The 21,402-nt window shown below is 40.0% G+C and overlaps 1 protein-coding gene across 2 annotated transcripts in view; it reads left to right on the forward strand.

The window, feature by feature from the left end:
* Window positions 1–21,402, forward strand: part of PTER (phosphotriesterase related) — a 73,738-nt gene that overhangs the window by 15,371 nt on the left and 36,965 nt on the right. The gene's annotated exons all lie outside the window — the stretch shown is intronic.

The raw sequence follows: 21,402 nt of genomic DNA on the forward strand, positions 1-21,402 counted from the left end.
AAAGAAGAGATTAAAATTATAGTGCTTTGGCATACACATACTTGTTAAAGTACAGTTAGAACTCGATGAAAGGAAATAGTGTGTTGAATAATACTTAAAATATATGATTTTCTGTGAATTCTTAGAAAGCAAGTAACAGCAATGATTTGAGGTATCAAATTAAATTATAATACTAGACCAACTTTCTAAATTTTTTAGGGTATCTTACTTTTAGGAGGAAAATAAATAAATAATACATTTCCTTTACATTTAAATGCATATACATGACTAGGGATCAGTTAAGTTTGTTAGTTGGTTGTAGGGAACTTTTCTAATTTTGTGAGACATTATCTAGAGAATTTAGAATTCCATTAGAGCACTTTTTCTGCCATCTCAAAGATTGAGAAAGAGTGATTGTTGCTCTAAGACACACGTAGTTATTACAGACTTGCCCTGGCTCCCATTGTAGTAAATCAGTTTTCAGGAGTAGAAATAAGCTGTGTGTTACTTTATTTTTAGTACATCAAATACCAGTCTTTCCCCAAAAGAGGTTTCTGTGTCAGATGCCACCCTCTCTTAGGAACAGGCAAAATTCGTTATCTCGCCTTCTTTCCTAGATCCATCAGTAAAGATTGTCTCTAACACTATTTTTCTCAAACTTGAGGATCTATAGATTCTCAACAAAATTTTTGATTTTCATCTTTCCATTTTTATGACAATCTAAATAACTGTAAGCATAGTCAGGATCATTATAGCATCTTACAACTGATCATTGCTATAAGATTTCATTATTTGTATCTCCATTTGTTTTCCAGACTTCAATGATAAGAAATTATTACCGAAAACCACAGGCAGCATCTATCTTTTTTTCTGATTCCCCCCACAAACTGTCTTTGTTTCCTTGGGAGCCATGACTATGGTTTCTAGGATGCTAGGAGTTGGTAAGATAAAAACAATGTGAAGTGGTTTTGGCCCTCTAATTTCCTTCATAAGAAGTGGATTTAGTTTATAAACTAAATAATATATGATAACTGCATGTCTGTTTTTTAGAGTCTGACTATAGAATCCATACTACTATCCTAACTCTTCATTTAGGATTCTTCATTTTTCCTAGCTTTTGCCATTTAAACAGTGTCTTTAACATAACCAACCTCCTTAAGACTGGTACCCAATCTCTGTGTTGCTAAGGGAAGGATGGGTATATGGGGAAGGCAGCCAAGCCTGTCAATCAAAGCTAAGAGATTGGATATCATGATACATTTGGATTCTTGTCCTGTGTTCTTTTGCAAGAAAAGGGTGATGTCTATTTTCTTTGGTGCACATTTTAAGTGTTCATTAATAAGTGCTAGTTGACTATGTGGGAATTGAATCTAAGAGTAGCTATATGTATATTGATAACTGACTCTACTATACAGCAGAAACTAACACAAACATTGTAAATAAACTATACTACAATTTAAAAATAGATAAGTAAAAAAGAAAAAAAAAAGTGCCAGTTGAATCGCAAAGGAGAAACCTGAGAGATTTCTCTTATACTATTTTTAAAGGCCTCCTAGGGGGTGCTTCCAGGGACTAGAGCAGTACATTCTGCCTTCAGTGAAAATGGAAGATAGCCCATCATTCTTATCCGAATAAACCCCATTTCCTCCTTGGTGAAATGGGAATAATAACAATAAAAGTGGATTTCAGCTAAAAGTATGTCCAGTGGTCCAGTCTTCTTGTCTTCTCGGTGGCTCACCTTCTGGTCATCCCTTGTGAATGTCACAGAGACATTAGGAGATTTAATTAAAGTGCAGAGAGACCCCTGAGCTTTTCAGAGAAATGCATGACGTTATCATTGTAGATCATACTTTTGATATTTCATAATCTCTTGAAGGTAATGAAACCAGCAATATAGAAACTTGGGGCTGCACGACAGTCACAGTTTTAGGGAAACACATTCATACCACGTGGTATTCATAGTGGTCATCATCATTTGAGAGTTCAGAGCTCAGTTACTGGGAATGTTCTAATTGTTTGAAGTATTTTGATTTCATTTTTCCCATCAATAAGTTTGAGAGGTCAGTGAGTATTCAAGTCATGCTGTATTCAAGTCATGCTGTATTCAGTCAGGGTTTAAGACTTTCCAATCGTATTTTCAAATCTCCAATCGTGTTTTCAAACTATGATTGGGAAAGGTATTTTATGCAGCTAGCATTTTAACACTTTTGCAAGTTAGAGGAGAAAAAAAAGCCCATGTGCATCCAGGATTCCTTTCCTCTGAAATGTACTCCTGCTCTTAAAGTATCTGAGGAAGAATGAAAATTCACTTTTGTTTCCTAACTCATCCTAGCCTTCAGTCTCCAGCATTCAGCTTATACTTGCACTGCCCATTTAATTACCGTCCTAATACAAGTCTCATCCTCTGGGGCTAGCCCATGCTGTAGTGTTTTCTGCTACAGACCTGCTGTTCAATCCTTGTATGAGCCTCTAAAGATTGCTTACAAACCCCTAAACATGCCTTTCATTGCTTATGCTACCCGGATGCCTTTTTGCTAAAATCTTAATGTTCTGCAGCCTTGCCTAAATGCCACCTCCTCCAGGAAGTCCTCCCAGTCCCTCTAGAACTGGTGAACATTGTCCAGACAGTACTCTCCAGGGCACTTGTTCTATACCTCTTTTCTAACATTTACTGCACTCTGCTTTATACCATAGCTGTGTCACTAATACACAGAAAATAGCAATCTTGCATTGGAAGCTCACCCTATATCACACACTTACGTTGGAATGCTTCAGCTTCCTAAGGCACAAGTGTTCCTTTTTCATCTTTGCGTGCCATAGTATCCTCATCCTTTGAACATAGTAGATCCTCAGCAAACATCTTCAGCAGACATTGAATTGCAATGTACGCAGGTGAAACTTGTGGATGTCTGGTGAGCAGGCTCTTTTATGCCACCTTTCAATGCTCTGAGAACTGAAGGCTCAAATTATCCCTTCAAACCTACAAATCAGAGTTGCTTCTCTTACTATTTCAAGACAAATAACAGTAGCTGATCACAAGCTGATAAAGAGGCCACAGTGCTGATGAGAGCATCAGATTGTTTTTGGCTGAAATTATGGTCCATCAGTGTGGAATTGAAGGGTGGGTAGAGCTCAAACTGTTCATTGGTTGAACAGAAACTTAAAATATTTTGGCCACACTATGGGGCATATAGGATCTTAGTTTCCTGATCAGGGATCAAACCCATGCCCTCTGCATTGGAAACCTGGCTTCCTAACCACTGGGCTGCCAGAGAAGTCCCTGCATAGACACTGTTTGGGCATCTGCTTCTTGCCTATAATTAATACTGCTCAGAGGTGGTATCTACTTCTCCGTGTGTGGGAATGGAATTAAAGTGGTTATCAAAGCTAAGGTAGTTATGTGTACAACACACTCCAGTATTCTTGCCTGGAAAATTCCATGGACAGAGGAACCTGGCGGGCTACAGTCCATGGGGTTGCAAAGAGGCAGCCATGACTGAGCACATCAGCGCCTCTTCCTCAAGCGTGGGTGGCCTGTCTCATACAGGTATCCAGGTAGACCACAAATCGTGTTTTGGAAGTCTCTAGAATAAGCCAAGGAAGGCTAGATTCAGGTGAAGAATCCTCTGGCTCTCCTTGACTTTATTCTGCAAGACTACTTTTTGACACCAAACAGACTAAGCCTGACAATCTAAAAGCATGTACCTGGTACTGAGTCTTTAAGTCTAAACTAGCTAAGCAGGATAGTGAAACTCAAGACTCTTCTGTGTCTAAGACACAGAAACTAAGACAGTCTACTGTGTGGTGGTCAAAATACATGGCCTGAGATGATCTTGTGGGCCATACCTTTTAGATAGATAGGTATTTGTGCAACAGAAAGACTTTCTGGGATTCTAGGAAAATTATTTTGAAGTTCAGCTGTCCTAAAGAGAAAGTAGTGTGGATAGCCTATGTATTAAAAAAAAAAAAAAATTAGTTGTAAGAGATGTTATCCAGTTTTAGTCCTTACAAAGGAGTGGTTACTACTATGAATCACTCATAGCTATTTTACTAAGTATTTTTAGTTGCCTGACTTATATTTGGTGTCTACTAATTCAGGCAGGAACATCCTTGAAGATAAAGCCACTTGATTTTTTTCTTGTATGTTTAAGAGTCTTGCTTTTATTTCATAAGGGAAAGTTTTTTTTTTCTTTTAAGTACATATATTCCTATGTAGTACTGCATGGGGTGCAGAAGGATTAAGCTACAATGGCATATTTGCTATGTTCTGAGAACTTGGAAGGCAAAGATATAAGAAAGTTAGAAAAACAAACATGGCATCAAAATCCATAGCTCCCAAACTTTGAGGAAAACATTTCCTATACTTTTAAATAAATTTCAGTGGTTTTAATTTAGGAAAATAATGTGATATGTCATAAAAGGGGCATGCTGTGATCTCAGAATTACCTATATCACATATATATTTATAAATATTCTCGGGAGAAAATTTTTAGCCATTTTCTAACAACCACAAACCTGTTGTTCTCTTCTGGTCCTAATTCTACTTCTGCTTATTATTTCCTTGCTTTGGCTTTAATATTTGTTTTCTTTATGTGTCTTTTGTGTAAGTTACCTCAAATCCTTAATGGAAAAAGGCTGGATTAAAACCAGCAAGCATAAAATTACTAATTAAGTACCTCTATGTGCCAGACACTGCCAGGGGCTGAAAACTGAGAGAGAAGACATGGACTGTGTCCTCAAGAAGCTCAAAGTCTGATGGAGAGACATTGAGACAAGAAGTGAGTTTCAAGGGTAACCTCAGACATGAGAGCACCTCAAGTGGGCATCTCACCCACTTGTTACTTGAGCAACAAGGAGGACCATCAGGAAAAGCTTCCAGTTAGAAATGATGCGAAAACTGCTTCCTGAAGGCCTTGTACAAGTTAGTCAGGGGAGGAAAATGATTGAGGAAGTGGGGGTGGGGGGAGTAGGCTAGGTTTGTTATCTCAGGAAAAAACAGGCAGACACACAATCAAAGACTTTGAGATAGGTGCAGGCATGTTGAGTAATTCTCATAGGCTCTACATGCCAAGCACCAGGTCTTGCACTTCAAGGATACACAATAAATATTAATGGAATCTGATAACCGGGTTTTTTTTTTAAAGAATGGAGAAACTGGGTGTGAAAGGGTTAATTTGTGGAGGTTTCTGGAGAGAGGTGGATGATAGGAGAAGGTACCTGAAGTGCACTGTGGCAAGGAAGCAGTGAGAATACACTTCAGACCAATTCTCAGGTGCCCTCAGGACCACACGAACTTGAAAATAGAGAAGGCATCTAAGAAAATGACACTGGGTTGAGAATTATGTCACAAAATCAGTGAGGGAGAAAACTACACAAATTTTAGAGTTTATAGGAAGATCTTGAGTTGAAGAGTTTGGCCTTTTTGAGTAACTGAAAGGCCACGGGGGAGAATGCTTAGAGTGAATGGGTAGAGTAGAGTGAAATGATTGGAGAAGTCGACAGGAACTAGATCATACCATGTTTTACAGATCATGCCAAGTATTTTGGATTTTATCTTAAGGGCAGTGAGAAACCTTTTAGGGGATTTTTAAAGGAGGAAGAAACATGATCAAATCTGTTTTCCATTTGCAGCGACATGGATGGACCTGGAGAATGTCATACTGAGTGAAATAAGTTGGAGAAACACAAATATTATATGATATTGCTTGTATGTGAAATCTAAAAAAAAGGGAAGATGAACTTAACAAAACAGATAAACTTTTTATTTTTATAGCTTGAAAAAAACATTAAATTTCAACAAAGAAAAAATTTATCTTCACTATCCACAGCCCAAAGATACACAATACACTTTAGTATTTCTAGTTAAACTCTACATATTTATGGCTGTATACACTTGCCATAAATTTACAGTTTTGCATTTTTTTCACATGTTAAAAGAGCATTTATTCTATCACTAAATATTCCTAGATTATAGGGAAACATTCCTATATTATTAGATATTTTGGCCACTCTTTAAAATAATGCCATAAAGAAACCTTTGGGCATAAATATTTTTTACAGGTATCTAAGTATTTCCTGAAGACAGATCTCCAGGAACACTGTAACATTTAAAAACCGTAGCAGCATATTGCTAAACTGCTTTTCAGAAGAGTTGGGTAAATGTGCACTCTGCCAGGGTTATAGAAAGGAGGGCCATATGCACAATGTTCACTATGATATTACTCATTTTTCACAAACCATTTCGTTTGTTTTAGCCATCTTTGTTTTAACCATCTCCCAGCTGATGCTTTCTGCTGGGTCCCCCAAAATGTGGCCATTTCTGCTAAGTTTTAGGACTCAGTTGCTATTTATAGCGGAAAGCTTTTCCTCTTTTAATGTGATGCTAGATTTCTATGAAAATTTTCAAATGGTTATCTGTGTTTCCTGTGTTGCAGATGGAAGTTATGTTCCTTAAATGTGGTATATATTTTAAATACTTTAAAAAATATTTTTATGTAGTTATTTGTTGCATCAGGTCTTAGTTGTATCATGAGATCTTTCATTGCAGTGTGAGGACTCTCTAGTTGGGGCATGCAGGCTTGGTTGCCCTGTGACATGTGAGATCTTAGGTCACTGACTAGGGATCGAACCTGCGTCCCATGCATTGCAAGGTGGATTCTTAACCACTGAACCACCAGAAAAGTCCCTAAATACTTTTATTATTAAGCACTGTTTGCACAAAATTGAAATCAAGCTCCCCTCTCTGCCAACACATTTTGGGGATTATCTGGCAGCAGTAATTTCAAATAAATATCTTAGCTATTTGATATTTTGACAGCTATTTGAAATTTGGACAGTTTTCCATTATGCTGTATTTGCTGGAAATTATTTTTAAAAAATACATCATGCTTGAAGTTTAGTTTGTAGGCTTGAGAATTTTATGTATGTAGCCACTGCTCTCTTCATTTCTCACTAAGAAGGTGTAATTGAAACTAGACTGTCACATTTGTTTGTATATAAAAGAAAAGTAATTATTTGTGGGATAACCCATTGGGATTTGGGGTATAGTTCTATGTATTATGTGCCCTTTCCACTTGCAAACTAAAACAAAAAGTGGAGGAGGGGGGAATGTTATTGGAATCATAGAGTTGAGCAAATTTTCCTTTATTCATGAACCTTTTTCCTCTTTCACTCATTCTTTAATGCACAAACAAATGACCTTCTCTCTATTCAGTTCAGTCCACTTTCACAGGTGCAAACTACATCCTAGATACTATGTAAGTCTAAGGATAAAAGAGAGATCCCCTGTACTATACGCAGCTTCCCACTAACCGTCTATTTCACACATGCTAGTCTGTATGTCTGTCAATTGGACTCTCTCAGTTCATCCCGCCCTCTCCTTCCCCCTCTGTGTCCACAAGTCCGTTCTCTATGTCTGTGTCTCTATTCCTGCCCTACAAATAGGTTCCTGTGTACCATTTGCCTAGATTCCATATATACGTGTGTGTGTGTGTGTGTTAATATACAACATTTGTTTTTCTGACTCATTTGTGTAACACAGGGAGCTCAGCTCCATGCTCTGTGATGACCTAGAGGGATGGGAGAGAGGTTAACAGGGAGGGGCTATATGTATACATACATCTGATTCAGTTTGTTGTACAAGAAAAACTAACACAACACTGTCAGGCAGTTATACTCCAAAAAAAGGAAGACAGAAACAGATTTTTAGGGAATTTTACACTATGATGAAGCACAAGCTGGAATCAAGATTGCCAGGAGAAATATCAATAATCTCAGATACGCAGATGACACCAACCTTATGGCAGAAAGTGAAGAAGAACTAAAGAGCCTCTTGATGAAAGTGAAAGAGGAGAGTGAAAAAGTTGACTTAAAGCTCAACATTCAGAAAACTAAGATCATGGCATCTGGTCCCATCACTTCATGGCAAATAGATGGGGAAACAGTGACAGACTATTTTGGGGGGCTCCAAAGTCACTACAGATGGTAACTGCAGCCATGAAATTAAAAGACACTCCTTGGAAGGAAAGTTATGACCAACCTAGACAGCATATTAAAAAGCAGAGACATTACTTTGCCAACAAAGGTCCATCTAGTGGAAGCTAAGGTTTTTCCAGTAGTCATGTATGGATGTGAGAGTTGGACTGTGAAGACAGCTGAGTGCCGAAGAATTGATGCTTTTGAACTGTGGTGTTGGAGAAGAGTCTTGAGAGTCCCTTGGACTGCAAGAAGATCCACCCAACCCATCCTAAAGGAGATCAGTCCTGGGTGTTCACTGGAAGGACCGATGTTGAAGCTGAAACTCCAATACTTTGGCCACCTAATGCGAAGAGCTGACTCATTGGAAAAGACCCTGAAGGTGGGAGGAGAAGGGGACGACAGAGGATGAGATGGTTGGATGTCATCACTGACTCAATGGACATGAATTTGAGTAAACTCCAGGAGTTGGTGATGGACAGGGAGGCCTGGCGTGCTGCAGTCCAGGGGGTCGCAAAGAGTCGGACACGACTGAGTGACTGAACTGAACTGACACTATTAAGGAAAAGAGATTTCCTCCTTTCCCCTACTACTACTGCTACTACTACTACTGCAAACACACACACAGTACATCGTCAAATAGAGACACATACCTTCATGGGTCAGCTCAGGGCAATGTGACATTTGCCGGGATCTACTTTTGAATTTCATCCTGTGATACATTCACTATGAGTACCCCTCCCCCTCCAACATTATCAGGTTTAGATAAACCAAATCTATACACTAATGAACTGACCATTCAAGAACTAGTTCCCATTTAAGCATTCCTGTTTCCATCATCCCAATTTCTGTTCCTTCCTAGCATCTGAATATCTTTTTCTTCATCTCTGTGGATTGGCGCAAATAGTCAAAAATATCAAGGGATAAAATGCAAATAGATTGCAAACTGAAATTGAAAGTTTAAAAAAAAGATGCAGTTGTATCATGAAGTTGAGGAAAGTGATACTGGAGAAATCCTACAATATATACCCATGCAAATCTTATGATATATACAAACCCATGCAAATGAGGATGTGACAGAATTAGACCTTTAACAGTATCAGGATCACTGCTTCAAAAGAGAATATGAAACATAAAACTGGTTAATAGAGGACTGTGGTAAAAAAAGAAAATGAAAACATCTTCAGAAATATTTTTGCAAAATTAACCTTTCTTATTACTGGGGTGCAAAAGTAAAGAATATCATCATATCCCCTTATGATTATACAGTGGAAGTGACAAATAGATTCAAGGGATTAAATCTGATACAGTGCCTAAAGAACTATGGACGGAGGTTTGTGACATTGTACAGGAGGCAGTGATCAAGACCATCTCGAAGAAAAAGAAATGCAAAAAGGCAAAATGGTTGTCTGAGGAGGCCTTACAAATAGCTGTGAAAAGAAGAGAAGCAAAAGGCAAAGGAGAATAGGAAAGAATCTGAATGCAAAATTCCAAAGAATAGCAAGAATAGCAAGGAAAGAAAAGAAAGCCTTCCAAAAACAACAGGATGGGAAAGACTAGAGATCTCTTCAAGAAAATTAGAGCTATACCAAGGGAACATTTCATGCAAAGATGGGCACAATAAAGGACAGAAATGGTATGGAGAATGGTATAACAGAAGCAGAAGATATTAAGAAGAGGTGGCAAGAATACACAGAAGAATTATATGAAAAAGATCTTCATGACCCAGAAAACCACAATGGTGTGATCACTCACCTAGAGCCAGCCATCCTGGAACGCAAAGTCAAGTGGACCTTAGGAAGCATCACTATGAACAAAACTAGTGGAAGTGATGGAATGCCAGTTGAGCTATTCCAAATCCTAAAAGATGATGCTGTGAAAGTGCTGCACTCAATAATGCCAGCAAATTTGGAAAACTCAGCCGTGGCCACAGGACTGGAAAAGGTCAGTTTTCATTCCAATCCCTAAGAAAGGAGATGCCAAAGAATGTTCAAACTACCGCACAATTGCACTCATCTCACACGCCTGGAAAGTAATGCTCAAAATTCTCCAAGCCAGGCTTCAACTGTACATGAACCATGAACTTCCAGATGTTCAAGCTGGATTTAGAAAAAGTCAGAGGAACCAGAGATCAAATTGCCAACATCCTTTGGATCACTGGAAAAGCAAGAGAGTTCCAGAAAAACATCTACTTCTGCTTTATTGATTATGTCAAAGCCTTTGTCTATGTGGATCACAACAAACTGTGGAAAATTCTTAAAGAGATGCGAATACCAGATCACCTGACCTGCCTCTTGAGAAATCTGTATGCAGGTCAAGAAGCAACAGTCAGAAGTGGACATGGAACAACAGACTGGTTCCAAATCGGGAAAGGAGTACATCAAGCCTGTATATCATCACCCTGCTTATTTAACTTATATGCAGAGTATGTCCTGAGAAATGCTGGGCTGTATGACGCACAAGCTGGAATCAAGATTGCCAGGAGAAACATAAGTAACCTCAGATATGCAGATAACACCACTCTTAATGGCAGAAAGTGAAGAAGAACTAAAGATCCTCTTGATGAAAGTGAAAGAGAAGAGTGAAAAAATTGACTTAAAGCTCAACATTCAGAAAACTAAGATCACAGCACCTAGTCCCATCACTTCAAGGCAAATAGGTGGGGAAACAATGGAAACCATGACAGACTTTATTTTGGGGGGCTCCAAAATCACTGCAGATGGTAACTGCAGCCATGAAATTAAAAGACACTTGCTCCTTGGAAGAAAAGTTATGACCAACCTAGACAGCATATTTAAAAGAAGAGACATTACTTTGCTGACAAAGGTCCGTCTAGTCAAAGCTATGGTTTTTCCAGTAGTCATGTATGGATGTGAGATTTGGACTATAAAGAAAGCTGAGCACCAAAGAATTGATGCCTTTGAACTGTGGTGTTGGAGAAGACTCTTGAGAGTCCTTGGACAACAAGGAAGTCCAACCAGTCCATCCTAGAGGAAATCAGTCCTGAATATTCATTGGAAGGACTAATGCTGAAGCTGAAACTGCAATACTTTGGTCACCTGATGCAAATAACTGATTGATTTGAAAAGACCCTGATGCTGGGGAAGATTGAAGGCGGGAAGAGAAGGGGACAACAGAGGATGAGATGGTTGGATGGCATCACTGACTCAAGGAACATGAGTTTGAGTAAGCTCTGGGAGTTGGTGATGGGCAGGGAAGCCTGGTGTGCTGCAGTCCATGGGGTCACAGAGAGTCGGACACTGAGTGCATGAACTGAACTGAATTTCATCAAAAATATTACACCCTTTCTTTCCCCAAATCCAACATTCGATTAATTTTTTCATTCTAAGAATTAGGACCTATCTATAATATTGACTTGTTTTTATAATATTTTATGTTTCTAATTTGAAATTTTAATCAAGCCCTTTAAATATGACTTATTATTCAATGTTGGTCTCTGTGTATTTTGATTACCCACTGCTGTGTAACAAACTATCCCTCCAAAACACAAGTTTTAAATAACAGCCGTTTGATTATCTGCCATAATCATAACCCTGTGGGTTAGCCAAACTGTGCTGGGTTGGCTGTAGCTGGGCCAGCAGTCAGGTGGGATCTTAGCTGGGTTAGAAGGTTCAAGACAACTCATCCATCTGGTACCTTCCAGAGACAGCCACAAGGCTGAGCTCAGTGGGATGATGGGGTGGGGGTCAGCCTCTTGCACTATACATGTAGCCTTAGGGTCTCTCCTTCTCCACATGAGAGGGTAGCCAGACTTCTTACACTGTAGCTCAAGATTTCCCAAATCACAAAAACAGAAGCTACTTCAGAAAATGTGAGTCCCCAACTGACATAGCATCATTACTGCCGCATTCTGTTGGTTAAAGCCAATCTCAGACCAGCTCAGGTTGAGCCTAGAAACAGGCTGCACAAGTGTATGAATATTGGAAAACATAGTTCACTGAAAGCTAGCTATGGAGACCAGCTAACACACAGTTTGAAGTGCCTTCATTTAAAGAGGCATTTCTAGGACCAGTTATCCGTGGATAATGAGGACCTCCTGTAGCTGTAATCACTTCAGTCAGTCATTTCCAAAAGCCCAGTGAGTTGTGATGTCAATTCTAACAGTCAATCTGCTTTTAACAATCATGGGCCTCAAGTGAAGGAATTGCTTTCTAAGCAAATTAGTCTCAGTTTGATTCATCAACTCCAATCTCTTATTGTTAGGGTTTGTTTTTTTTTAAGAGAGCAAGTTTAGGTTCATTTGCCTAAGGATACTCAGCCACTATTTGGAAAAAGATACAGTTGGGCAAATAATAATTAAGGACATTTGTCTGGTGCTTTATATTTTACATAATGCTTTTGGGTACCATCTTATTTGCTTTTCATTTCAAATATTAAGCAGTAGATCAGGCAGATCTACCACAGTTTTCAAGTGAGGAGACCAACATATTAGCTCACTGTAAGCTTTAAAATTTTTCACACTTACACAGGTAGGAAACACTGGAGCCAGAACTTCAAGTTTGCAGTCCTTTCAAATCATCCATCCCTCCTAGCATCCAGGAGAGTCCTCTTTTAAGCTGAACAGTAGCTGAAACTGAAATTAATTAATTAATTCTCTGTCTCTGACTCTCTCTCATGTATGTAGGTATTCACATGTATATAAAATGTACATTTTTTGGTTTTGGCAACAAGGTTTGTGGGATCTTACTTTCCCAACCAGGGCCTGAGCCCAGGCCCACGTCCGTGCCAAGTCCTAACCTCTGGACTTCCAGGGAACTCCCTAAAATGTACATTTTAAAAATCATTCTTAAAGTACAGCTTTTATTCATAATGAATGAATAGCACTGATATTTAATGAAGTTCATTCTTTCACTTTCTTATTATATGTATGAATGTATGCATATCTATCCATTCCAGTATTCTTGCCTGGAGAATCCCATAGACAGAGGAGCCTGGAGGGCTACAGTCCATGGGGTAATAAAAAGTTGGACATGGCTGAGTGGCTTAGCACATGCATATCTATATAAAACATATGTTTTTTAAAATGTTACAAAATGTTTTAAAAAGTACTATCTTCATGGATAATGATCTCTTGAAAGTCAGTAATATCTGTTTCAAGTTCAAGGCTATCACCAAAACATGGATGTCATCTAGAAGTCATCTGGTCAACCCTTTCATTTCACAGATGGGGAAACAGACTCAAGAGTGTGAACTTATCTGCCCAAAGCCACACAGCTGTTTAGTGGCAGAGCCAAGAGCCAACACTAACCCAAATGTTCTTCCATTTAAACCAAGCCACCTCAAAAACAGCCTCCCAGATGAAATTGTGTGAGGAATAGAGATGTTTTGTGGTTAAGACATTAATTTAATCTGCCAGGAATTAAAAGTAACACAAATTTTAAGACTCTTAGTGACTAAATACAGTTAAGGACCAGCTGTGCAATTTGTTCAAAATATTGCTGTTTCCAAGAGACAACCTAGTGCTGGGAATCCACAGAAGAAAAAAAAACCCTCTATAATAAGCTGAGCACCGACCTCACTTCAGAGAGTTCATTACAAAGAAAAAGACGTTCTAACTATTGCATCCAGTAACTTGTCCTAGGTTTCATTTCCAAGAGTATATGTTAGCAAAATCAAAAAGTTTACATCAAACATTCTCAGCACTGAGTGTGGAAACTTCTTCTGAGAATAAGAAGGGCTAAGATGAGTTAAAATCTTAGGTTTTCAAATGAAGAAAAACACAAAGATCCATTCAGTTCTGCAGACAGCATTTTGCCAGCATTGCACAACTATTACTTATAACACAACAATAAGTAGTAAGCAATATTGTATTCTGGCCTCAGTAGAAAGAAATATTTTTTTCCTCTCTTCCACCCTCTCCCATACACCCCTCCTCTGTCCCTTTCTTTTATTGTTGTTGTTGTTCAGTTGCTAAGTTGTGTCCGACTCGTTGTGACCCCATGGACTGCAGGACACTAGGCTTCCCTGTCCTTCACTGTCTCCTGGAGTTTGCTCAAACTCATGTCCCTTGAGTTGGTGATAGCATCCAACTATCTCATCCTCTGTTGCCCCCTTCTCCTGCTGCTTCAATCTTTCCCAACATCAGGGTCTTTTCCAGTTGAGGGGACTATATTTTCTGTTTGTTGCCTAAACAGGTAATAGATTCAAGAAGCCAGTGGTATGATGTATCATAGCTATAGTGTGTGTGACTTGAAGAGTTGACTAGTTAGCACATGTCTGACTAAATTAGAATCAATGAAGCTACAGGCTCTATCCCTTTAGTCAAGACTCCTGTGCAGTTTCTGAGTTTAATAATCACGTGAATGATTAAGGAGCCCAGGACCACATTAAGGAGCCCAGAACCGGGAAGGGTGGAGCTGACCTAGAGGAGGGCCTCTTTGCCAAGCACACCTGTCTGTGACCAAATTTTTCTAGGAATGTCACACCTTGGGTACATCTCTGCTGCCATCTTCATATTTCTTGTTTGAGATTTGGAAATATCCCCACTTTGTCTCTTTTACTGTCTTAGTCAAATAGAAAAAAGAAATTGGGGGATGAAACCCACCATTTTCCTCTGAATTCCAGATACAAGTTGCTCATTTGTATCCATGAGTGTTTTTTTTTGTTTTGTTTTTCATTTCTATTTTTTGGCCCCACTGCACAGCATGTAGAATTGAACCTGTGCCCCCTGCAGCGGAAGCCCAGAGTCCCAACCCCTGGACCGCCAGAGGAAGTCTGTGGCTCCGTTTTATTTATGTCACAGTTTGAAGAGCTTGCTGGGTCCCATCACTGCCCTGTGCACTGAGGTTGTTGGGTTTCTTTTTCTTTACTCAGGCATGGCTATTGATCTTTGGACAGCGTTGAATAGGAAAACTTATAAATCTCCACACAGTAGAGCCACTTAACCATAAATATTTGGGTAAGTGGACATGCGGTGACGTGTGTGAAGAGAGATTTCTTGTGTCACAGTTGTTCAGCCACCCGACCTATGCTGTCTGAGAGGAGGCGTGTCAAAGGCTTGAACCTGCACATGATGGAAGTATTCAAACAAGCTTGAAAAAGTATTAGGTGGTGTTTAAAATATTTTAGTCACAAATCAAATGTCAGCTGAAAGTGCAGCTTTTATGGAGCACCGCTGCTCTGTATGATGTCACCCATAAAAAATAGAAGTGCCCACACATTTCCATCAGACGGCACTTTTCTCTAAGGAGCCCATTTATTTGGGGGATTCCTTTATAGCGTCAGCAAGGCCAGTCAGAAACTTCCATCCGCTGTACTTCTTTCTGCTTCTGCTGTCTCACCATCTCCACTGGCATCAAGCTCAGAAAAAGCCACCACCTCATTTTGTCCAGATTCTACCAACACCCCGCTGGTCTCCACAGGCACACTGGTTGCCCTTCTGTCCATTCTCCAAACAGTTGCCAGGTTATTCAGATCATATCTTCTGCACAAAACTCTGAAATGCTTTCCCATTTTTTTTTTTTAATCTGTTAGGGTTTGATTAGGGAAAACAAACAACTCAAAGTGAGATGGACCAAGTCAGTTCAGTTCAGTCACTCAGTCATGTCTGACTCTTTGTGACCCCATGGACTGTAGCACGCCAGGCTTCCCTGTCTATCACCAGTTCCTGGAGCTTATTCAAACTCATGTCCACTGAGTCGGTGATGCCATCCAACCATTTCAACCTTTGTCATCCCCTTCTCCTCCTGCCTTCAATCTTCCCCAGCATCGGGGTCTTTTCAAATGAGTCAGTTCTTCGTATCAGGTGGCAAAATACTGCAGTTTCAGCTTCAGCATCAGTCCTTCCAATGAATATTCAGGGCTGATTTCTTTAGGATGGACTGGTTGGACCTCCTTGCTGTCCAAGGGACTCTCAAGAGCTTTCTCCAACACCACAGTTCAAAAGCATCAATTCTTCAGTACTCAGCTTTCTTTATAGTCCAAATCTCACATCCATACATGACTACTGGAAAAACCATAGCTTTGACTAGATGGACCTTTGTTGGCAAAGTAATGTCTCTGCTTTTTAATATGCTAAGTTGGTCATAGCTTTTCTTTCAAGGAGCATGCATCTTTTAATTTCATGGCTGCAGTTACCATCTGCAGTGATTTTGGAGCCCAAAAAAATAAAGTCTGCCACTGTTTCCATTGTATCCCCATCTATTTGCCATGAAGTGATGGGACCAGATGCCATGATCTTCGTTTTCTGAATGTTGAGTTTTAAGCCAACGTTTTCACTCTCCTCTTTCACTTTCATCAAAAGGCTTTTTAGTTCCTCTTCACTTTCTGCCATAAGGGTGGTATCATCTGCATATCTGAGGTTATTGATATTTCTCCCAGCAATCTTGATTCCAGCTTGTGCTTCATCCAGCCCAGAATTTCACATGATGTACTCTGCATATAAGTTAAATAAGCAGGGTGACAATATATAGCCTTGACATACTCCTTTCCTGATTTGAAACCAGTCTATTGTTCCATGTCCAGTTCTGACTGTTGCTTCTTGACCTGCATACAGATTTCTCAGGAGGCAGGTCAGGGGGTCTGGTATTCTCATCTCTTTAAGAATTTTCCACAGTTTGTTGTGATCCACACAGTCAAAGGCTTTGACATAGTCAATAAAGCAGAAGTAGATGTTTTTCTGGAACTCTCTTGCTTTTCTAGTGATCCAAAGGATATTGGCAATTTGATCTCTGATTCCTCTGCCTTTTCTAAATCCAGCTTGAACATCTGGAAGTTCATGGTTCACATACTGTTGAAGCCTGGCTTGGAGAATCCTGAGCATTACTTTGCTAGCGTGTGAGATGAGTGCAGCTGTGTGGTAGTTTGAACATTTTTTGGAATTGCCTTTCTTTGGGATTGGAATGAAAACTGACCTTTCCCAGTCCTGTGGCCATGGCTGAGTTTTCCAAATTTGCTGGCATATTGAGTGCAGCACTTTCATAGCATCATCCTGTAGGATTTGAAATAGCTCAACTATAATTCCATCATTTCCACTAGCTTTGTTCATAGTGATGCTTCCTAAGGCCCACTTGACTTCACATTCCAGGATATCTGGATCTAGGTGAGTGATCACACCATCATGGTTTTCTGGGTCATAAAGATCTTGTTTGCATAGTTCTTCTGTGTATTCTTGCCACCTCTTCTTAATATCTTCTGCTTCTGTCAGGACCATACCATTTCTGTCCTTTATTGTGCCCATCTTTGCATGAAATGCTTCCTTAGTATATCTAATTTTCTTGAAGAGATCTCTAGTCTTGCCCATTCTGTTGTTGCATTGATCACTGAGGAAGGCAGAGCTTAGAACTTAAAAAGTTGTTGAAGAATTGAACTGAAAATCAATTCACCAAACATCCACTTGCCAATTTCACCATTGCTTCTAGAATTATAATTGTGTATCTCCAATCTAGTCTAGTACCCGGCACGGAAGGCATAAGGGCAGAAAGAGGGCTTATGTCTGTGGAATAAGACAGTGCATTGCCATTAAAGAAATTCCATTCAGGCATATGTAAAATATTCAGAGTTTTATAAGTCCTGCTCTGAAATATGAAATATAACTGAAATGGATCTCACTCTAGGCAGACAGAAAAATCTTAAGCATAATGACAAGGGTGAAAACACATGGCACAATTTCAATGAAAGGAAACTAAATTGCTCCCAAACTGCCCACTCACTTCCCAACTCTAATAATTAGGCCAATTTACTCTATATTTTATGAAAGTTCATTGATGCATATATTTTCAAAAAAGACGGAGCCTACACATTGCCTCTAGTTTCCAGTTCAGTGGTGTAGTGTTATTCTCTGAGTCTGTTCTTTTTTTTTTTCTTTAATGTTCTATGCTCTTTTTATCGCTCTCTCTCTCTCGACTCCATACCCATTGGGATTGGCAGTGCTGGTTCCTTTGACTGGGCTCTAATAGTAATTGCAGACTTTCCTCAGTCTCTCTGACTGTTCAGATTTCATATGTGAAGTACAAAAATCTTGTGGCAATTGTGTTTATAGCTGTGGCTAACCCTTTCCCCTCCCGGAGAAGGAAATGGCAACCCACTCCAGTATTCTTGCCTGGAGAATTCCATGGACAGAGGAGCCTGGCGGGCTACAGTCCATGGGGTCGCAAGAGTTGGACACGACTTCTCAACTAAACCACCACCACCACCAACCCTTTCCCCAGTACCTTCTGGGCAGATGTATGCAGCGCTGAAGTTTGCAAGTCTTGCGTAAAATGCCGGAAGCCTCCTTTTTGTGTTGGGGCTGGGGTTGGGGCCGCAGGGGTGCGGGGTGGAGGCGGGTAGGTCACTCCTATTTGCATAGTTGGGCACTGCAGCTCTTATTGTGCACTTATTGTCCTCTGTGTTCTGTGCTCTCTCTCTATGGCAGAAGGCCATTAATAGCCCCTTGCCTGCCGATTAAGAAGAGAACAAGTTCCAGGCTGAAAATAGACCCCAAAGGGCTGCCTCATAGAAACCCCATAGTTACTGCACAGAAACTATGAAATCTACCTGCATACTTTAATCTCACTAAAACAGGGGCCCTCAACCCCTGGGCCATGGACCTGTACTGGCCGGGTTAGGAACCCGGCCACATATCAGGAGATGAGCAGTGGGTGAGAAAGCGAAGTTTCTCTGCATTTACAGCCACTCCCCGTTGCTCGAATTACCACTTGAGCTCCACCTCCTGTCAGATTAGCCTCAGCATTAGATTCTGGTAGGAGATCAAACCTTGCTGTGAACTGTGCATGTGAGGGATCTAGGCTGAGGGCTCCTTTGAGAATCTAAGGCCTGATGATCTGATTCTGTGTTATGGTGAGTTGTATAATTATTTCATTATGTATCACAGTGTATTAGTAACAGAAATGAAGTGCCCGATAAATGTAATGCACTTGAATCATCCCCAAACCATCCCTTCCACCTCACCACCCCACCCCTTTGTCCATGGAAAAATTGTCTTATGCAAAACCAATCCCTGGTGCCAGCAAGGATGGGGAGAACTGCACTGAAAGACACACTCTAGCTTAGAGTGGTGTTGGGTCTTCTTTGTTCTTTACTCTTTTCTTATCTTTTAAGCATGGTCTACATTGTATGTGATCATAGGAAGCACCAACTAGTTCTGCCTGAGAGCGTTAGAGGAATTTCCTGGAGGAGATGACATTTCTTAAGTGATATTTTTTTCACAAAGACTCACAGCTTGTGAGCTTGAGACTTACCAACATTGCTCTTTCAGATCTATATCAATTAAATATGTGGTTTGGCACTTTTCTAGTAAAAGCAATAGTGTTTTGTCAATTTATCCAAGTTTCTGGCCCCTGGAGATACTCCAGGAACACATCTGTAAGACCACCAGCCGGAAGGAAGGAAAGAGTCAATGAACCCACATGGAACGTTGAGTCTATTACTAAATGATACTTTGATTCCATCAACTGAAGGAACTAGCTACAGTCACAAGGAATAAGGCATTGAACAGTGGGTTCTTGGACATCATCAATGGAAAATATTGCCCTCTGTAGTAACTGGCACAGAGTGATTTATAGAATCACAGTGACTCTATAAATAGACAAACATCTTCTGTTATGACCGCCAGTGAAATATTTAGCTGTTGGAAGCCTGACTTGCAGAAGAGCACTCTCAAGCAAAAATTAATGGCCATGCTAGCCACAAGTCCTAAAGTTCTCTGTCAAACAGTCTAAATCAATTCTTTATGCATTGCACACCAATATATGTCAAACACTTGGGTTCCAGATGATTGCAATGGCTTGATATAAAGTGGCCCCATAACTCAGTATTCCTCTTTCTCTATCTTTATTTTCACCTTGTCTTACAAATGCGCTGTACCCATTATAAATTTGTCCTATACCCACTGTGCCCCCAAATGATGACTTTTTTAATCAGTCACTTCCTCTAAAAAGGAATAATGCAGGACATATATGAGTTTCCAAAGTCAGAGTAACAAAGGTGTGTGCTGGGTGCCAGACACTTGGACAGGTCATTTTACCTGTACTATATAATTTAATTTCATTCTTATGACAGCCTATGAAATGTGCATGTTGCTCTAATTTACAGATGGGAAAACTGATGCTCAGAAAGTCAAAAAGGACCATCCTCAAAGGGATGTGGTTCCCTGGCAAAGGGAGGAAACGGTTTCAGAATTTCATTTGAAGGAACAAAGTGAAATAACACATATTTAATGAACTATTTAAAAGAGTTAAATTCACTGGGACACAAAATCAGTTAGTAGTTATCAGAGTCTTGGGGAAAGAGGAAATGGGGAATTATTGCTTAATGTTTACAGAGGTTTTGTCTGGAGTGATGAAAAAGTTTTGGAAACACATGCTGATGATGACTGCAAAACATTGTGGATGTAATTAATGTCATTGAACTTTGCATTTAAAAATTATGGTCCAGTGGTTAAGAATCCACCTTCCAATGCTGGGGACGTGGGTTCAGTCCCTGTTTGGGGAGCTAAGATTGCAACTAAAGAGCTTCAACTAGAGAAGCTTGAGTGCACCGCAACTAGAGAAAAAGCCAACACGCCGCAATGAAGAGTCCACACAGACAAATTACAAAAAAAACACAAAACTGTTACAATGGCAAATTGTCTGCTATATATATTTTGTGCTTCCCAGGTGACTCAAATGGTAAATAATCTGCCTGCAATGCAGGAGATCTGGATTCGATCCCTGGGTTGGGAAGATCCCCTGGAGGAGGGCTTGGCAACCCACTCCAGTATTCCTGCCAGGAGAATCCCCATGGACAGAGGAGCCTGGCGAGCTACAGTCCACGGGGTCGCAAAGAGTCAGACATGACTGAGCGACTAAGCACAGGACAGGTGGCTCCGTGGTGAAGAATCTGCCTGCCAGTGTAGGAGACTGGAATTCGATCCCTGGATCGGGAAGATCCCCTGGAGAAAGAAATGGCAACCCACTCCAGTATTCTTGCCTAGGAAATCCCATGGATGGAGGAGCCTGGTGGGCTGTGGTCCATGTGATCACAAAAGAGTCAGACATGACTTATCAACTAAACAACAACATATATATTTTACTATAATAGAAAAAGATGGGAGAGGAGAATAAAAAAAAAAGCAGCAATGTGAGAGCTTCAAAGGATGCTCCATTTTACTCAGTTCCCAGTAGATTTTTTTCTGCCATCCCTTGGATGTGTCTGGTTGGTGCTCCAGTAGGACACTGTCTCTGGCCGTGGTTTTGTCCTTGACTGTGTACCTTCATCACTTTCAGGATCTCCTTTCTTTCTTTCCAAGTGAAACCCCTTCATTTATGAAATGAAAAGCTGTGGAATTGGGATCTTTGCTGTCACCGATAGAAACTTGGTGCAGACTTATTTGTGTTACAAATGAAAGTAAACAGGATAAACAGAGTGGCATTTGTTCTCTTTACAGACAATAGAGTTCTGTTTTAGAATGCACAGTCACTTTCATGAAGCCTAAGAAGTTTTGCTTTT

Source organism: Cervus elaphus, chromosome 23, assembly GCF_910594005.1.
Source record: "Cervus elaphus chromosome 23, mCerEla1.1, whole genome shotgun sequence".
NCBI lineage: Eukaryota > Metazoa > Chordata > Mammalia > Artiodactyla > Cervidae > Cervus > Cervus elaphus.